Source organism: Manis javanica, chromosome 11, assembly GCF_040802235.1.
Source record: "Manis javanica isolate MJ-LG chromosome 11, MJ_LKY, whole genome shotgun sequence".
NCBI lineage: Eukaryota > Metazoa > Chordata > Mammalia > Pholidota > Manidae > Manis > Manis javanica.
In genome coordinates, this window is record NC_133166.1 from 64,348,887 (window position 1) to 64,363,680 (window position 14,794).

The 14,794-nt window shown below is 48.3% G+C and overlaps 1 long non-coding RNA gene across 11 annotated transcripts in view; it reads right to left on the minus strand.

Moving 5' to 3' along the window:
• The window catches only part of LOC140844284 (uncharacterized), a 30,252-nt gene extending 19,869 nt beyond the window's left edge, over nt 1-10,383 (minus strand). For 4 of the 11 annotated variants that reach the window (XR_012122432.1, XR_012122431.1, XR_012122433.1 and 1 more), the window contains exons 1-3: nt 10,211-10,383; nt 6,079-6,168; nt 758-887 (exon numbers count right to left, since the gene is read on the minus strand). This is a non-coding gene — a long non-coding RNA (uncharacterized lncRNA). Of the gene's footprint in view, nt 1-757; nt 888-5,814; nt 5,999-6,078; nt 6,169-10,210 lie in introns of all 11 variants that reach the window. The other 7 variants (XR_012122437.1, XR_012122439.1, XR_012122435.1 and 4 more) reach the window with 7 other exon arrangements.
• Nucleotides 10,384-14,794: the final 4,411 nt, after the last annotated feature.

Sequence of the window (14,794 nt, forward strand, 5' to 3'; positions counted from 1 at the left end):
AAGGAAAATGCTTTTTAAGGGGCTATGGACTTCTGCGAAATTTAGGCTCTGTTCTAAAACCAGGGGACAGGGATCCCTTGAAAGACTGCAAGTAGGGAGAGCTCTGACCATGAATGCAGGAAGAGTACTACTTGAATAATGTGTCTCAAAATTCCTTCTTAATGTAAAAATATTATTTTCTTCTGATGTTTTCCCGTAAATGTCATTGTGCTAAATCTATAAATCATATGGGGAATTAAAAAGCAGGAAATCTTGTACTGTTTTTCTTGGCAAAGAAAAACCAAGAAAATGAAAACAGAATTAACCTCCTACACCCAAATTTAAGTTTCTCATTGACCAAGCTGAAATTGTTCTATTTCAGTTTTTTCTAAAAATGACTTCATTTCATACTTCTAGCCCAAAAGGCGAAAGTTCAGAAAACATAGCTTATGACTGCTAACAACAGTCACAATACTGTTTCATTGAAGAAAAATAACCAGAACTCCAAAGTTTATTCTTTTGTTAAAATAATACATTTTTCTGGCTTGGGTACATTTTAGAAATTGTTCTTAAGTGTTCATAATCACTATGATTAACCAATGGAAGGGAGTATAGCTCACAGGCTAAATAAATGATTGCTTCAAACAGCTTAAGTAAATGCAATTTTAAAGGCACCATTTGATTTGCTGATGTAGCTGCAAAAGTAAACAGAAAACAGAAAATAAATCACTATTTAAAGACATAGTAGATGCCTGTCCAAAGGGAACAACAGACCTACCCTGCAGTCAGCATGCTTCACTGATTTAACAGGAAAATGTGGTAAATCATACCAGGTACCTGGATAGGTGGATACCTCCATCAGGCAATGATGGGTAGGGAAAGCTGTACTCAGGAGGTGGTTTTCTGACCTGAAGAATGAGAAGGTGCTAGTTATCAAAGGAACAACGAAATGGTGGTCCAGATAAGAGCAATAGCAGGTGCCAAGGCCCAGGGGCAGGAAAAGACTTCATGGAGATAAAAACAGACAAGCAGATTGGAATCCCCACAATATCACTGATGTGAGTGGTGAATACCTGCTCCCCACAAGCCCCCCACATGCTGCTCTCACTCTCTTGTGCTCTGTCTGTGCCTTGTCTAGTGGGGGGAGAGGAGGCCCCAAGGCTGCTCAGGACCTGCCTCCTGGGTTTCCCAGCCCATACAGCCACTCTTCACCTCCTCTCCAGGGATGCTGATGCCCTGGCTGTCGAGGAGATATAGTTAACTGCAGGCACATACATTTTTTTAAATCCAGCCATTTAAGGACATGATGTCTCTAAACAAACACTCAGGCCCCCCTCTCCTCCCCAAGGGAGGTAGCGCCTGGGCCTGGGTCAGGGGTGGGACGCCGGGTGGGTGGGGAGGGCCCTGAATGGGGAGAGGGAGGGCAGTTTGCTTGTCCAGAGCCCCTCTCCAGAGGGACTCGACCCAGACCCTGAGAACCAGCAGGATGGCTCCTCGGGTTCTGGGGGCTGTTCGGCTGGTCTCAGGCCAATTGGTGCCATGAAAAAGTCCAGTCACTCCCTGGGCATTTGGTAGGGATTCAGATTCTGTTTTCTTCTTCTTTGTATTTTTTTATTGTGAGGTATATTATATACACATAAAACAATGTATATAATGTCCATGTGTTTTTAAAAAATAATATATTTATAGAAAAAAACAGACAAGTGAGTCCCAACACTCACCGCCACCCTAAGAACCACAGTGCCAGTGCCTGCTAAGCCCCGGTGTGCCCTGTGCGCTCCCCCACCTGCCCGCCCAAGCCACCCACTGGGCTCAAGGCTGAAGTCAGCTCACCAAAGACCCAGGAATGCACTCCAGTAAGAGAGTGTTAGGTTTCTTAAGCTTGTCGCTGCAAGGGAGCGCTCAGCCAGGGAAACCTCGGGGGTGTCTCAGAGAGGGGAGTCTGGAAAGGTCCCCTTAGGGTCTGGGCTCAAGTCAATTCCCAGGAGGACTGGGAAGCGAGCCTAGCTGTGGACTGAGTGCTGTCCAGAGACTGGGCACGTAAATTTGACCTAGGAGGCCGGAGGCTGAAAGCGGGGCTGGAGCTGTCCCAAGTAAGGGAGCTGCCCTCACCCAGCAAGACAGAGGAGAGGAGAACAGTTTATCATCTGTGGGGTCAGGAGGGGCCTGGTCTATGTCTTATTCTCAGCACAGTTTATGAGTTTTTGGAAACATAGACTACTTGTCAGAAATAGATTCTCATTACTCAGTGTTACTCATGTCCCTGCTCTTCTTGTCTGAATGTATAGTAGGTATATTACCACCACCATCATCACTATCCCCACCCTAATGCATCTGCGCCCCCACCCCACCCGCACAGGCAGCCTGAGAGGGAGGGCACATCTGTTCTGGATGTTTCATGGGTGTGTGTGTGTGTGTGTGTGTGTGTGTGAGACAGGTGGTTGGGGGAGGGGGAGGTAAGACTATTTAAAGTTTGAAGCTGAGCAGCCCTGAAGAGCTGAGATGTTGGCTGCAAAGATCTGGGCTCTTCTCATGAGCACCTACTGTGTTCCTCCCCAGTTCCTCAGTCTCTGTGAAGGCTGAGGAGTGGGCCACCAAAGGAGCATGGGGACTGAGAGTCAGACCAGGACTGGGAGTGGCAGGAGCTCCACAATGAGGCTCTAGTCCACCTTACTCTGGCTTCTGCAGTTAAGTGTGAAATTCTTAACTGCCTTTGTTTCCTTACCTATAAAGTGGGAATAATTGTGACCAGCCTCAATGGACTGTGGTGAGGATTAAGTAAATTTAAATGCTAGCATACAGTTGGAGCTCAGTGAACATGCATCCTTTATCCCCCTCTGGGAGGCTGCTGGAGCCACATGCCGGCAGGTAGCTGTACCCTCTCCTGGGTGCAAGTGCAGGAGTGGGAAGGAGGCTTCAGGAAAAGCCCAGAGCAGATGTGACATCCACCCAGGCTGCTCCTGAGTGTCCTCTGGCCCAGCCCTGCCCCCAGTTGCAAAGAGGGTTCCCAGAGAGTAGGGCATGGAGTGAAGGGTGGGGGACCCCAAGAGGGCAGGAAAGAGAGGAGGCCTAATGGGAAAGAAGGAAAAGGGGCAGAAGTAAGAAAATACAGGAAGAGAGGAATGAAGAGGAGAGAGGAGGAGAGGAGAGGAAAAACAGACAGTGGGGAAAAGGAATAAATGACAGAGAGTGAGAAGAGAGCAAATGGAGAGAGGAGGGAAGGCCTCGAGGGGGAAGCAGAAGCAGAGCGGGAGGGAGGGAGAAATATGAGCAGAGGTACTTGGCGCTCACTGTCAAGCAGGAGGAAGTCTCACAGCAAGGACCAGAGGCCAGCCCTGCCCCACTCTGTCCAGCGCCCCCCACAGGCATGAGGGAGGGAGGGGCCCAGCGGGGTCGGGGTCGGGGCGGGCTGACCTGGCCAGCTGCTTAACAACCTCCCTCCTCTCTCCACCTGCTGAGCAGCAGGATCCCACCAACCGGGGAACAATGGGGGACTGTCAGAGCTATGTCATCAGCTGCCTCCCCAAAGGAGGTGACAGCAATGTCTCCCTGCCCTGGGCCTCCAAGCCAGCTGCCAGCTTAGTAGGAACACAAAAAAGGGGGTAAGCCCAGAGTCTGGGCCTCCCTCCAACCCAGCTTCTCCCCCTTGGTGCCCCTCCTCCACCATTTACATTCTCTGAGCCACTGTCTGCAGGGGTTCCCCTACATTTGGCTGCTGTTTGCATATCACGGTGGGAGGCAGGCAGAGAGACTGGGTACTGCAGAGAGGACTAGGGAGTCAGGACACGTGGCTGTTAGCCTCAAATTTGCCTTTGTGGCAGACATGGCCAGCTGTCCCTCATTAGCTGTTCTCCCATTCTTCCTGATGAAGGCACGCCTAAATCTGGGCTAGGCACATAGTTGTCTGAGAAAAGAATGCATGTCCCACAGTGACTACAATGGGGTGTGTAGGGAGGACTTGATAATATGGGTGCATGTAGTAACCACGTGTTGCTCATGTGAAACTCATAAGATTGTATATCAATGACACCTAAATAAAAAAAGAAAGAATACATGTCCCAGCCTCCTTCAAAGTTAAGGGTGGCCACATGACTAAGTTCTGGCCAATGCACTTCACTGCACCACCTGAAGCATGTCCTATTTGGGAAGGGGAGCAAATTACAAGGGGCCTGGGTGTGTCCTGATCATGGAGCTGCCACACCAGCCCAGGATGCTTACCTCTCTGTTTACCGAAGAGAGAAATGAACTTGTTTAAGCCACTGACTTAGGTTTTTTTGTTTTTTGTTTTTTGTCACTGCAAAGGTATATAATCCTAATTGGTAGAGTCTCTAACTTGTGGTATGGCCCTGAGCAAGTCATTTTCTTTTTCTGGGCTCAGTTGATCCATTTGAACAACAAGACTTTTGGACTCAAAGAGCATTTCCAAGGATTCTTCCTGTTCTGACACTTTAAGGTCAGAACCCAGGGCAGGATTCGTTACTGAGGTCAAAAACCTTCAATGAGCTGACTTAATAGCTTAATGAGAGACTAAAACATTGGTAAGTTACCACAAGCTGAAGGTCCATCAAGCTTGGCAGAAGGTAATAGAAAGAAGTGTCTCACCAGGCTCACAAGGCCCCACCCAGTCCTGGCCCTGCCTGCCTCTCCCACTCCATCTTCTGTGACCCCTTTCTCTTCCTGGCCTTGTTGTGCCCCGTTTCCTTGAGTCCCCCGTGTAGGGCCGCAGTCACCAGGCTCAGTCGCGAGATGCAAGAGCAAAACAGGTCTTTATTGCTAGTTCGAACTAGGGTCTCAGTGGCCCGTCAGAACACAGGACTCGGACTGAGACTCTGAACAAAGTTCCCTTTTCGCTTTTATACTTTTGGAACAGTTAGGGGCTTTCCAAGGGGGGTGGCTTATTGTGACCTTAGCTGATTGGCTGAGGAGGGTCAGGGTCTTGTTGCACAGGTTGCTGGGCATGGTTTCCGTGGGAATGGGCGTGGCCTGAGCGGGAAACCTCCCACTCAAGATGGAGGACACAGAACAAAATGGAGACAGGGGGGCAAGCTAAGTTATTCAAGATGGAGGACACAAAATGGAGGCAGGGGGTCAAGCTAACCTTCCAGGGGTCCCACAGTCTCACTGGCCTCCTTTCCAGAGTGCCACACCTGTGCTTCCCTCAGGGCCTTTGTCCTTGCAGTTCCCTCTGCCTTGAATGCTCTTCCTCCAGATTTTACTCACTGTCATCTTCTCAGAAAGGTCCACCACAACCCTTCCGTCTAATGTTCTTACCCTTCACCCCATATCACAATAAAGTTGACCATTCTTTACAGCACTTATGGATAGCTAATGTTTTCTTGTTTATTATTTGCTTCTTTTTTTGGACTTCTCCAGTAAAATGTACACACCATGAGATCAGGCATCTACCATGTTAACTGCCCGATCACCGGGACTTGTAAAGTACCTCGCAAACAGTAAATGCTCAATAAATACTTGATGAATAAATATAGGTGAGGATGGAAGGGCAAGAATTGACAAGGGAATTGAAATTTATTGAGCACCTATTATGTGCCAGGCACTGTGCTAGGTGCATTATGTGAATTATATCATTCCCTCTTCTTAGTACTCATAGGCAGAGTTATTTTTCCCATTTTTCAAATCTATAAACTGAGGTTCTATGATTCTAGGCCACTCAACCTCGTATCACAGAGCTCTAAGCAGTGTGGCTGGGATTTGAGTTCAGGTGCCCTGGATCAAGTCCAGTGGATTGTTAACATTCTGGCCAGGCTTGGCCACATGCTCTTAGAAGATAAAAGGCATCTCCAGGTGTCCCTGATGCATTCTATTTCAGCTTACTCTCTCACTCCACTTGCTAAGCAAGTCCCCATCACCTTCCCAGCACTGCCTCACTGGCTTTGATTTTCCACATCTTTCCCATTATCTTCCAAGGAGATTGTGCTCAAAGGCAGTGGAATCACAGTGGTGCTGGGTAGCATGAACAGAGATGCTTCTTCCCACTCTGAAATGTGAGGACTATTTCCTGTAGGAGGGAAAAGAGGTGAGGGTCATGTCCAAACACAGCTTCTGCCAGGCCTGCTTCAGGAAATCCTGTCTGCTCACCTCACATGATCTTCACACCAACCTTGGTGGGGAGGCAGCTGTGTGGCCTTGAGCTGGTGGCCTCACCCCTTTCTGCCTCAGTTTTCTCATCTGGAAAATGTAAATAATGACAGTACTAACCTTGCAAGGTGGTTCAAAGGTAAATGGGATGAAAGTGGAGTAAGGGGATTTGATTTTAAGGTTTAAATCAAGAATAGTTCCTGCTGCTAAATAGAAAACACCTTGATCTCCTGTGGGCATACCTCTGAAGTCAGTGTCCTGGTGTCAGAAAATAACAATAGCTCATGAATTTGAAGATTCCCCTCTATCCTGAGTCCTCTCACTTCCTGGCCATGCAACCTTAAACCCTTAAACAAATCTCTTCACTTGGCTGAGCCTCTGTTCCCTTGTATATAAACTGAAGGGGTTGGACTAGATTATCTCCCATATCTGAAGTTCTAAGGCACCTTTATCAAAGGAAAGTCATGTTCCAGTCTGTTTAATCCAGGTCCCTGGGTGATGCACCCAAGTCTGGAAGGTGCCTGCAGTGATGGGCAAGGATGGTGCAGAAGTTGCTGCTTTTCCAAGGCATTTGGAAGGCAGGGGAAAGAGCTGCGCAGGCAACATCATATCATTGGCAAAGGTGCCAGGGAAATGTCAGAACAAAATGTGCTGGCTGAGATCTGGAAATGAAAAATCCACTCTTGGCTGCCCTGCAACAAATCCCTCCATTTCCCAACATCCATCTCAGGCAGAGGAATTAGTCACTTTTCAGTTCTTTTCAGCACCGAGGACAGTACCCCCAGAGTGCCCCTTCTGCATTTCTGCCCAAGCCTTAGTGTACCACGCAGAGACTGGCACCAAGGCCAAGGGGAGGGACACTCTGCTTACCCTGGTGCTTACTGACAGGTGCTCCCCTAATGCCCAGGAGCTTGTCATTTGGTCCAAGGAAGAAGACTGACATGCAAAGAAAACACCAGTGCTGGGTGTTCACTTGTGCTGGGGAAGGACCCCCACAGCCAGTGCTGGACTTCACATCCATTGGTACATTTGGTTGTTATTGAACAGCTGCTGTGTGCCTAGTCTGGACATTGGGGAGGAAGACTACAGATGAGTGAGGATCTTGCCTGCCCTTGAAATGTGCCAGGCATGGCACTAGGAGCCTGACACATGATAATGTAAAGGAGCTAGCTACTGTCTTTAGTCCCACTTTACAGGTGAGGAAACCAGATCAGGTGACTTGCTCAAGGCCACACAGCAATGAAAAGGCAGAGCTGGGATTTGCACCCAGGCAGTCAGGCTCCAGAATCCATTATTTAAACCACCACCACAGTCTATGCAGTAGTGGTGAGGCATTTAGATAAGCCTAGAAGGGAGTAACAGAGAATTCCTGGAGGAGGTAAAGCCTGGGCTGAATTTTCCCAGGTGAGGGAGTGGGGAAAGGGCAGAGAGAATCACCAGTGTGAAGTCAGAGAAACATAGCATCCTGTATTGGTTCCTTGTGGCTACAGCAAGGGGTATGGGGGCAGGGAGGTGTTGGGAGGAGGATCTAGAAGAGTCCCCAAGGGTGGGCCCTTGGGTAGTGTTGTACTAAGCTGGAAAGTTGAGTTTCATTCTAAGATAGCAAAGGGTTCCAAGCCTTGAAGGAGGGTGATCAGATGTGTCTTCTGCAAAATGGTTGACAGTGCTTTGGGAGGGGACTGGACTGGACAGGGACCATTCAGTGGCTGCTTGGCTGGCCCACCTGATTGGTGAGATGTCCAGTGAGGGGGCTGCTGCAGAACTTCAGGTGAGGAAGGGCAAGGGGAGGTTGGAGTGGGGCGATGAAGTGGAGGGTATGACCGCAAGAGCCCTTAAGGAGGACATGACCTTATGGTTAAGACCATGGGCTCTGGTCACACCTCTCCTGGGTTCATAGCCAGGACCAGGAGTGAGGAAGCCACTGCTGCATACTGCCAATGTTAAAGCTCATGCACTTTACTCATTAGGCTCTGTTGCTCAGGACCCAGTGACTCTTGCTTTACATACAACTCTGACAGTGTTGAAGGTCTGCTACCCAAATCCACAGCAGATTAGAAAGTTTTACAGGATGGGAGAACTTTTAAGAGGCAGTTCCCTGATATCAGTGAGGAATCATAACTGACATTTAGAGAACAAAACCTTTTTTAAAGCATAATAAGCTGGCATCAGTTGGTGGATTTCAAAAACATCTATACAACTTACTTAAAGGATACTCTATTTAATAAAATAGGGAACTTGGTCATATTTTTTAAAAACACCCCCATTTAAGCCAAAGCAATTCTGAGAAGGAAGAATAAATCTGGGGGCATTATGCTCCCCAACTTCAAGTTCTACTACAAAGCCACAGTAATCAAGACAATTTGGTACTGGCACAAGAACAGACCCATAGACCAATGGAACAGACTAGAGAGCCCTGACATAAACCCAACCATATATATATACATATATATATATATATATATATATATATATATATGGTCAATTAATACACGATAAAGGAGCGATGGATATACAATGGGGAAATGATAGCCTCTTCAACAGCTGGTGTTGGCAAACACCAGCTACATGTAAGAGAATGAAACTGGATTATTGTTTAACCCCATACACAAAAGAAAACTAGAAATGGATTAAAGACTTGAATGTAAGTGATGAAACCATAAAACTCTTAGAAGACAACACAGGCAAACATCTCCTGAATATAAGCATGAGCAACTTCTTCCTGAATGCATTTCCTTGAGCAAGGGAAACAAAAGCAAAAATGAACTCATGGGACTACATCAAACTAAAAAGTTTCTGTACAACAATGGAGACCATCAACAGAACAAAAAGGCATGGTACAGTATGGGAGAATATATTTGTAAATGACATATCCGAAAAGGGGTTAACATCCAAAATATATAAAGAACTTACATGCCTCAACACCGCAAAAGCAAAGAACCCAATAAAAAAAACGGGCAGAGGATATGAAGAGAGAGTTCTCAAAAGTAGAAATTCAGATGGCCAACAGACACACGAAAAGATGCTCCACAATCAGGGAAATGCAAATTAAAACCACAATGAGATATCACCCACCAGTAAGGATGGCCAGCATCAAAAAGACTAAGAACAACAAATGCTGGCGAGGATGCAGAGAAAGGGGAACCCTCCTACACTGCTGGTGGGAATGTAAGCTAGTTCAACCATTGTGGAAAGCAATATGGAGGTTCCTCAAAAAACTAAAACTAGAAATACCATTTGACCCAGGAATCCCACTCCTTGGAATTTACCCAAAGAATACAACTTCTCAGATTCAGAAAGACATGTGCACCCCTATGTTTATCGCAGCACTTTTTACAATAGCCAAGATATGGAAGCAACCTAAGTGTCCATCAGTAGATGAATGAATAAAGAAGATGTGGTACATGTACACAATGGAATACTATTCAGCCAAAAGAAAGAAACAAATCCTACCATTTGCAACAACATGGATGGACATTATGCTCAGTGAAATAAGCCAGGTGGAGAAAAACAAGTGCCAAATGATTTCCCTCATTTGTGGAGTAAAACAATGAAGCAAAACTGAAGGAACAAAACAGCAGCAGACACAGAGACTCCAAGAAGGAGCTAGTGGTTACCAAAGGGGAGGGGTGTGGGAGGACAGGTGGGGAGGGAGGGAGAAGGGGCTTGAGGGATATTATGTTTAGTACACATGGTGTGGGGGATCACGGGGAGAACAGTGTATCACAGAGAAGGGACATAGTGGATCTGTGGCATCTTGCTGCACTGATAGACAGTGCCTGCATTGGGGTGTGGGTGGGGACTTGATAATATGGGTAAATGTAGTACCCACATTGTTTTTTCATGTGAAACCTTCATAAGAGTGTATGTCAATAATACATTTAAGAGAAAAACACCTCCATTCAAAGGCTATAATGAAATTGAAACTTCAGTAATTGAAAGAATAAATGTGCCTACATGGATTGGCTATCGCCCCCAGGAAGCAGAGGCCTGAGACCCTTCTGTGCTCTGCATTTTCAGAGCACATCTGATCCTCATACCCATTCCATGAGCAAAGGAGGCAAAGGAGCCACCCCCCCCCCTCAAAGATGGAGAAGCATGCTCATCTTGTCACAGTCTGCCCAAAACTCCTCACCTTCAGTGTCAGGTTTGGAGCCCAGGTCTCCTGACTGGCAGTCCAGAGCTGTCTGTCCTTCCTGTCTGCCTCCCTATTCCTCTCTGTCTCCCTGGGAAGGTCACACCCACCCACAGGTACCCAACACCTGCTGCTGCTGTTTGGCTGGTGAGATGGCCCTGAGCAGCAGCCCTCCCCTTGTGGGTCTATGTAGGATGACATCACAGAGGTCATTTACATACCCATCAGCCAATCAATGCCCAGTCCTCCAGCAGACAGTCCCTCTCTATGTGGGCCAAGTCCTCTCACTGGGACTGAGTTCAGAACAACCATGACAGAACTGCCTTTTTATTGAGCACTTACTGTGGCCAGGCCTACACTGAGTTTGGTACATGCTCTCACTGAGTGCACACAATTGGCTGAGGTCCGAACTGACTCTATTCCCATTTCTCAGATTAAGAAAAGTCAGAAGTTTAAGGATTTGGCAAAGGATTGGACTCCAAATGCTGGGCTTTTAACAGCTCTAATGTCTTCCAACACGAGTACAAGTGGGCACGGGCTAGGGCTTGGGTGCGGACCCCTCAGGACTTTAACCTGAGAAGGCAGCTTCTCCAGACCCCTTTCCCTACTGCCTCACACATACTTGCTGGCCCAAAGGAGACGTTAGTGTGTTTGCTCCATCAGAGGGGCCTGGCAAGGGACTGCCTGCCAGGGAGAGGGGGGACAGCCAGGTCCTGTGAGGCCTTCTGGAAGGCCATGTGCAGAGCCTGAGCTGCAGGCTTGAGACAGGGCTGAGCCAACATCTTGCTGCTAAGTTCTGGGTAACCTGGGCTATTGTGTGATTAATAAGCTCAGCAAAGGGCTCTTCCTCACCTTCCTTCTGCAAGGCTGACCCTGATGAACACAGATAAGGAAAGACACAGGCTCAGCCTCTTAGCACTCCCTCTCGTCTGGCACAAAGGGAAGCACCACAGTGGGGCCCAGGCATGCCCACTGCCCTCTATGATGTAGCCGCTCCCAGGAAGAGGAATAGAAGCCCACCCACAGCCTCAGGCAGAGTTCTCCTCTCACTGAGCCACCGCACAGTGAACAGCTGAGATAATTAATACAATGACTATGTGCCAGGGAAGCCTTCCTGGGTACAGTGGCAATTGAGCTGGGCTCTTAGGTTGGCCTGTTGAACAGGCAGACTATGGATGGGAGAGCATGCCAGGTGAAGAGAATGACAGATGCAAAGAGACAGAGGTGGGGCTTGTAGGTGGAGACTGCCACTGAGCCCGGGCAGTTAGGTGGCTCAGAGAGTGTGCAACATGAGTTAACACTAGAGCCCAGGTTCCTTAGCTCCAGTTCAGTGTTCATCTCAGAGCCCCAGACTCTTGTCTGCCTGGGTGTCAGTGGACCAAGGTCTGGGATGGGGTCACCTTTGCCATGTCTGCTGGGCAGGGCCCAGGATGACCACCAACGACTTCCCCCTGCCTCCCAGCCTAAAGCGCAGAAACCCTGACCATTCTCCAGGCCCCAAACCTCCAGGGCCTTAGACACCAGCCTCGATTCTGCAATTGCTCCTTTGTCTCCATCTGGTGGTAAATCTGTAAAATGACAGCATGTGGCCCTTACGATGTACGGGGAAGTCGTGGAGTAAAAGTTGGAGGAGGAAGAGGAGGAAAGTGAAAGGAAGGATAAGGAGAGGAAGAAGAAAGCTGTTTTATAGCCTGTGTGGGTCACCATATGCTTTGGTAAGAAGCAAACCAATCTTTGTCCTAGCCCTTAGCCGCTATGCATAGCCCCACCCAAGCCTCAGTTTACTCATCTGTTGAATGGATATAAATAACCCCAACCTTATTATTACTTTTGGTGAGGTGTTGACACCCTTGAGAGGGCCTTCAAGGATGCTAGAAATAATCTTTATCACTCTGGTGGTTACACAGTTGCAAGTAGTCATTGAGCTGTGCATTTAAGGCTTGTGCCCTTTATGTAAGTTATACCTCAATAAAAGGTAATAACAATACTGACCTCACAGAGTTTTTGTGAAGGCAAAGTGAGATCATGTAGAGAGGGGCTTAGCTCAGAGCCTGGCACATAGTAAGGACACAGTAAAGATGACCATTACTGCCACTGTCACCAAGCACTTTCAAGTATAGCTATGTTTTCAGTTTCATAACAACCCTGTAAGTTGACTTCCATGGTATAGTTGAGGAATTGAAGCTTAACAAAAAAAGGGGCTCTATATTATTTAGTTCCAACCCTAGACTTTTTCTTCTGGGCCTTGCCCTTAAGCTGGCATGAGCTGAGCAGGACCCAGGTCATCAGAGTTGTCTGTGTCCAAGCACTAAGTCAAGGTGTTGGCTACAGGTTCCCAGGAGATTCAGACCTTCTGGGTCACAAAGCATCACAAGTCCCTTCTCAAGCAGAGCAGGTAAGAAAGGACTAAGCAGCCCACTAAAAGGAGGGTAGAGGAGGGCTGCATTGGAGTGTGGGACAGGAGAGAGGACCAGGGCAGATCTGGGTCCAAATCCAGGCTCTGCTGGGTGACAGGTGACAAGTCGCTGCTCATCCACAGGCAGCAGTTTCCTCATTTGCAAAATGGGGATGAGGCATGCACTGGGGTTGCCACGAAAGGTGAGTGACACACTCAGGTCCTCCCCCTGACCTTGCAGGGCAGCAAGAGCTTCTCTGTTTCACAGATGAAGAAACTGAGACTTAGATGCTGTCCTACCCAGTTCCTATGGGGCTCCCACCTTAGACCTCAGCCCCAAGATGAGCTGTGGCATAAACACAGCCCAGGAAAGAAAGAAAGAAAGTGGAGCAAATGTCTGGGAGTATGGGGTCCTGAAGCCAGACCAGATTAAATGGGATGATGTGTAATTAGGCCAGAGGGACAGGTGGGCAGAGCACCCTAGAACACGTGATGGCTCTTTGATGCATTCAGATCAAGGCACACAGCTTTGGCCTCCACAGCTGCAGCCGGCCCCACAGCCCCCTCCCCTCACCCAACCCTGGTGACAATCAGAGCCCTTGGAAGTAAGGGCTTCTCAGTCCCAGGTCACCTCTAGCGTGGCCTGTCCTGGCAGCGAGATACGGCCTGGCTTGCCACCTAGTGGCCAAAGTGGGGATTGCCAGGTACAGACTGGTCTTGCCTTTCCCTCACAGCTCTGTCGCCTCGCTTGAAGGGTGCCAGGGAACTTGTGGCTCTCTCTCCCAGAAGCCCTGCACTTTACTTGGAAGCGCCTCTGAGTCCCCAAAAGTGCCTGCCACTGAGGCCCAGGGCTACAGAGTGAACACTACAGGGGTCTTTCCTGGAGCATAGGTCAGGCGTTTCTGAGACCATCTTAGATTTGGGACGAACTTCTAACAATATCTTTGGGGCAACACAGAGCCCATGGCACTGGACAGGATCTTATGCCACACACTCAGATGTGCAAGAAATAAACCATCTCAAGTTTTCTTCCAAGTATTTTCTTGCGAGTTCCTCTTCCTCCTGGGCTTACCCATGATTGAACATGCCCCGCTTAGGATCCCACAAAACAGAGAGGGTTTCTGCAGCCTCCCAAAATGCAGAGAACCTCTGAAGGGCATCCCAGATCCCAATGTGCCCAGCCCATGCAGGCAGGAGGTCCTGTGCTTCTGTGGTTGCCCCGGCTCAGGAGTTCTGCCCAGATGGGCAGCCCCAGCCTGGGGTCCAGCCTCCCTCAGCCTGCTGTGAGGTCCTGGAATCTCTTGAGATGCTCCAGGGTGCAGGGATTGGCTTCTGGCTACTCCCTGGTCCTGCTGCCTCTGACCTCTTACTAGGCAGGGGCAAATGTCTCTTTCTTTTGTTGCTTTTATCACTACCCACCTGTTCCAGCTGGTATTGCTATGTCACAAACCAATCCAAAACTGAGTGTATAGGCCTGCCATTTAAGCATGATCATGGAGTCTCTGGGTGAGAAATTTAGGCAGGGCTCGGAGAGAGTCTGTCTCTACTCTATAATGCCTGGGCCTCAGCCAAGTGGGGACATATAAACATAAGCACCAAATTAGAGTTGTGGTACTCCATTGGGTCTGCACTGAAGTTTCCAGGCCCAAGTTTGTCAGGGCACAGATGCATACCTTGGCAAATGATGAAACTTGAAGACTGGCCTAGGCACAAGGCCATAGTGTCAGACACCCCTAGCTTGATGCTGGTCCCTACCGTCTGTGTGACCTTGGACTGGTGATATCTCCAAGCTCAACTTTCATACCTGAAAAATGAGGATAATTACAGTTCATGGACCATAGCCTGTTTTAGGGCAAATTCCAAGTCAGTGAAGCAAAACTTGAGTACAGACAAAACTATCCTTGAAAGCCTCTTAATTTTTCATCCAACATGATTTTGTGTATACAGCTGTGAGGGATGCTTCTAATGAAAGCTAAATTTGGAGAACTGATGAGCTAGAACAGAGAAGGGCAGAGAGGAAGCCAGGAGCAGATGGCTGGGCTTTCACACCATCTGCCTTTAAGAAAATCTCCAACCCTAAGCTGTGTGGGAGACAGAGTGGATGGGGATGGATTCCTACCTGTCAGGTTTGCTGACTGGCTTCTCCCTCTCCTGTTTTCAGATTAATCCTCTATAGTGGTCAGTTGATT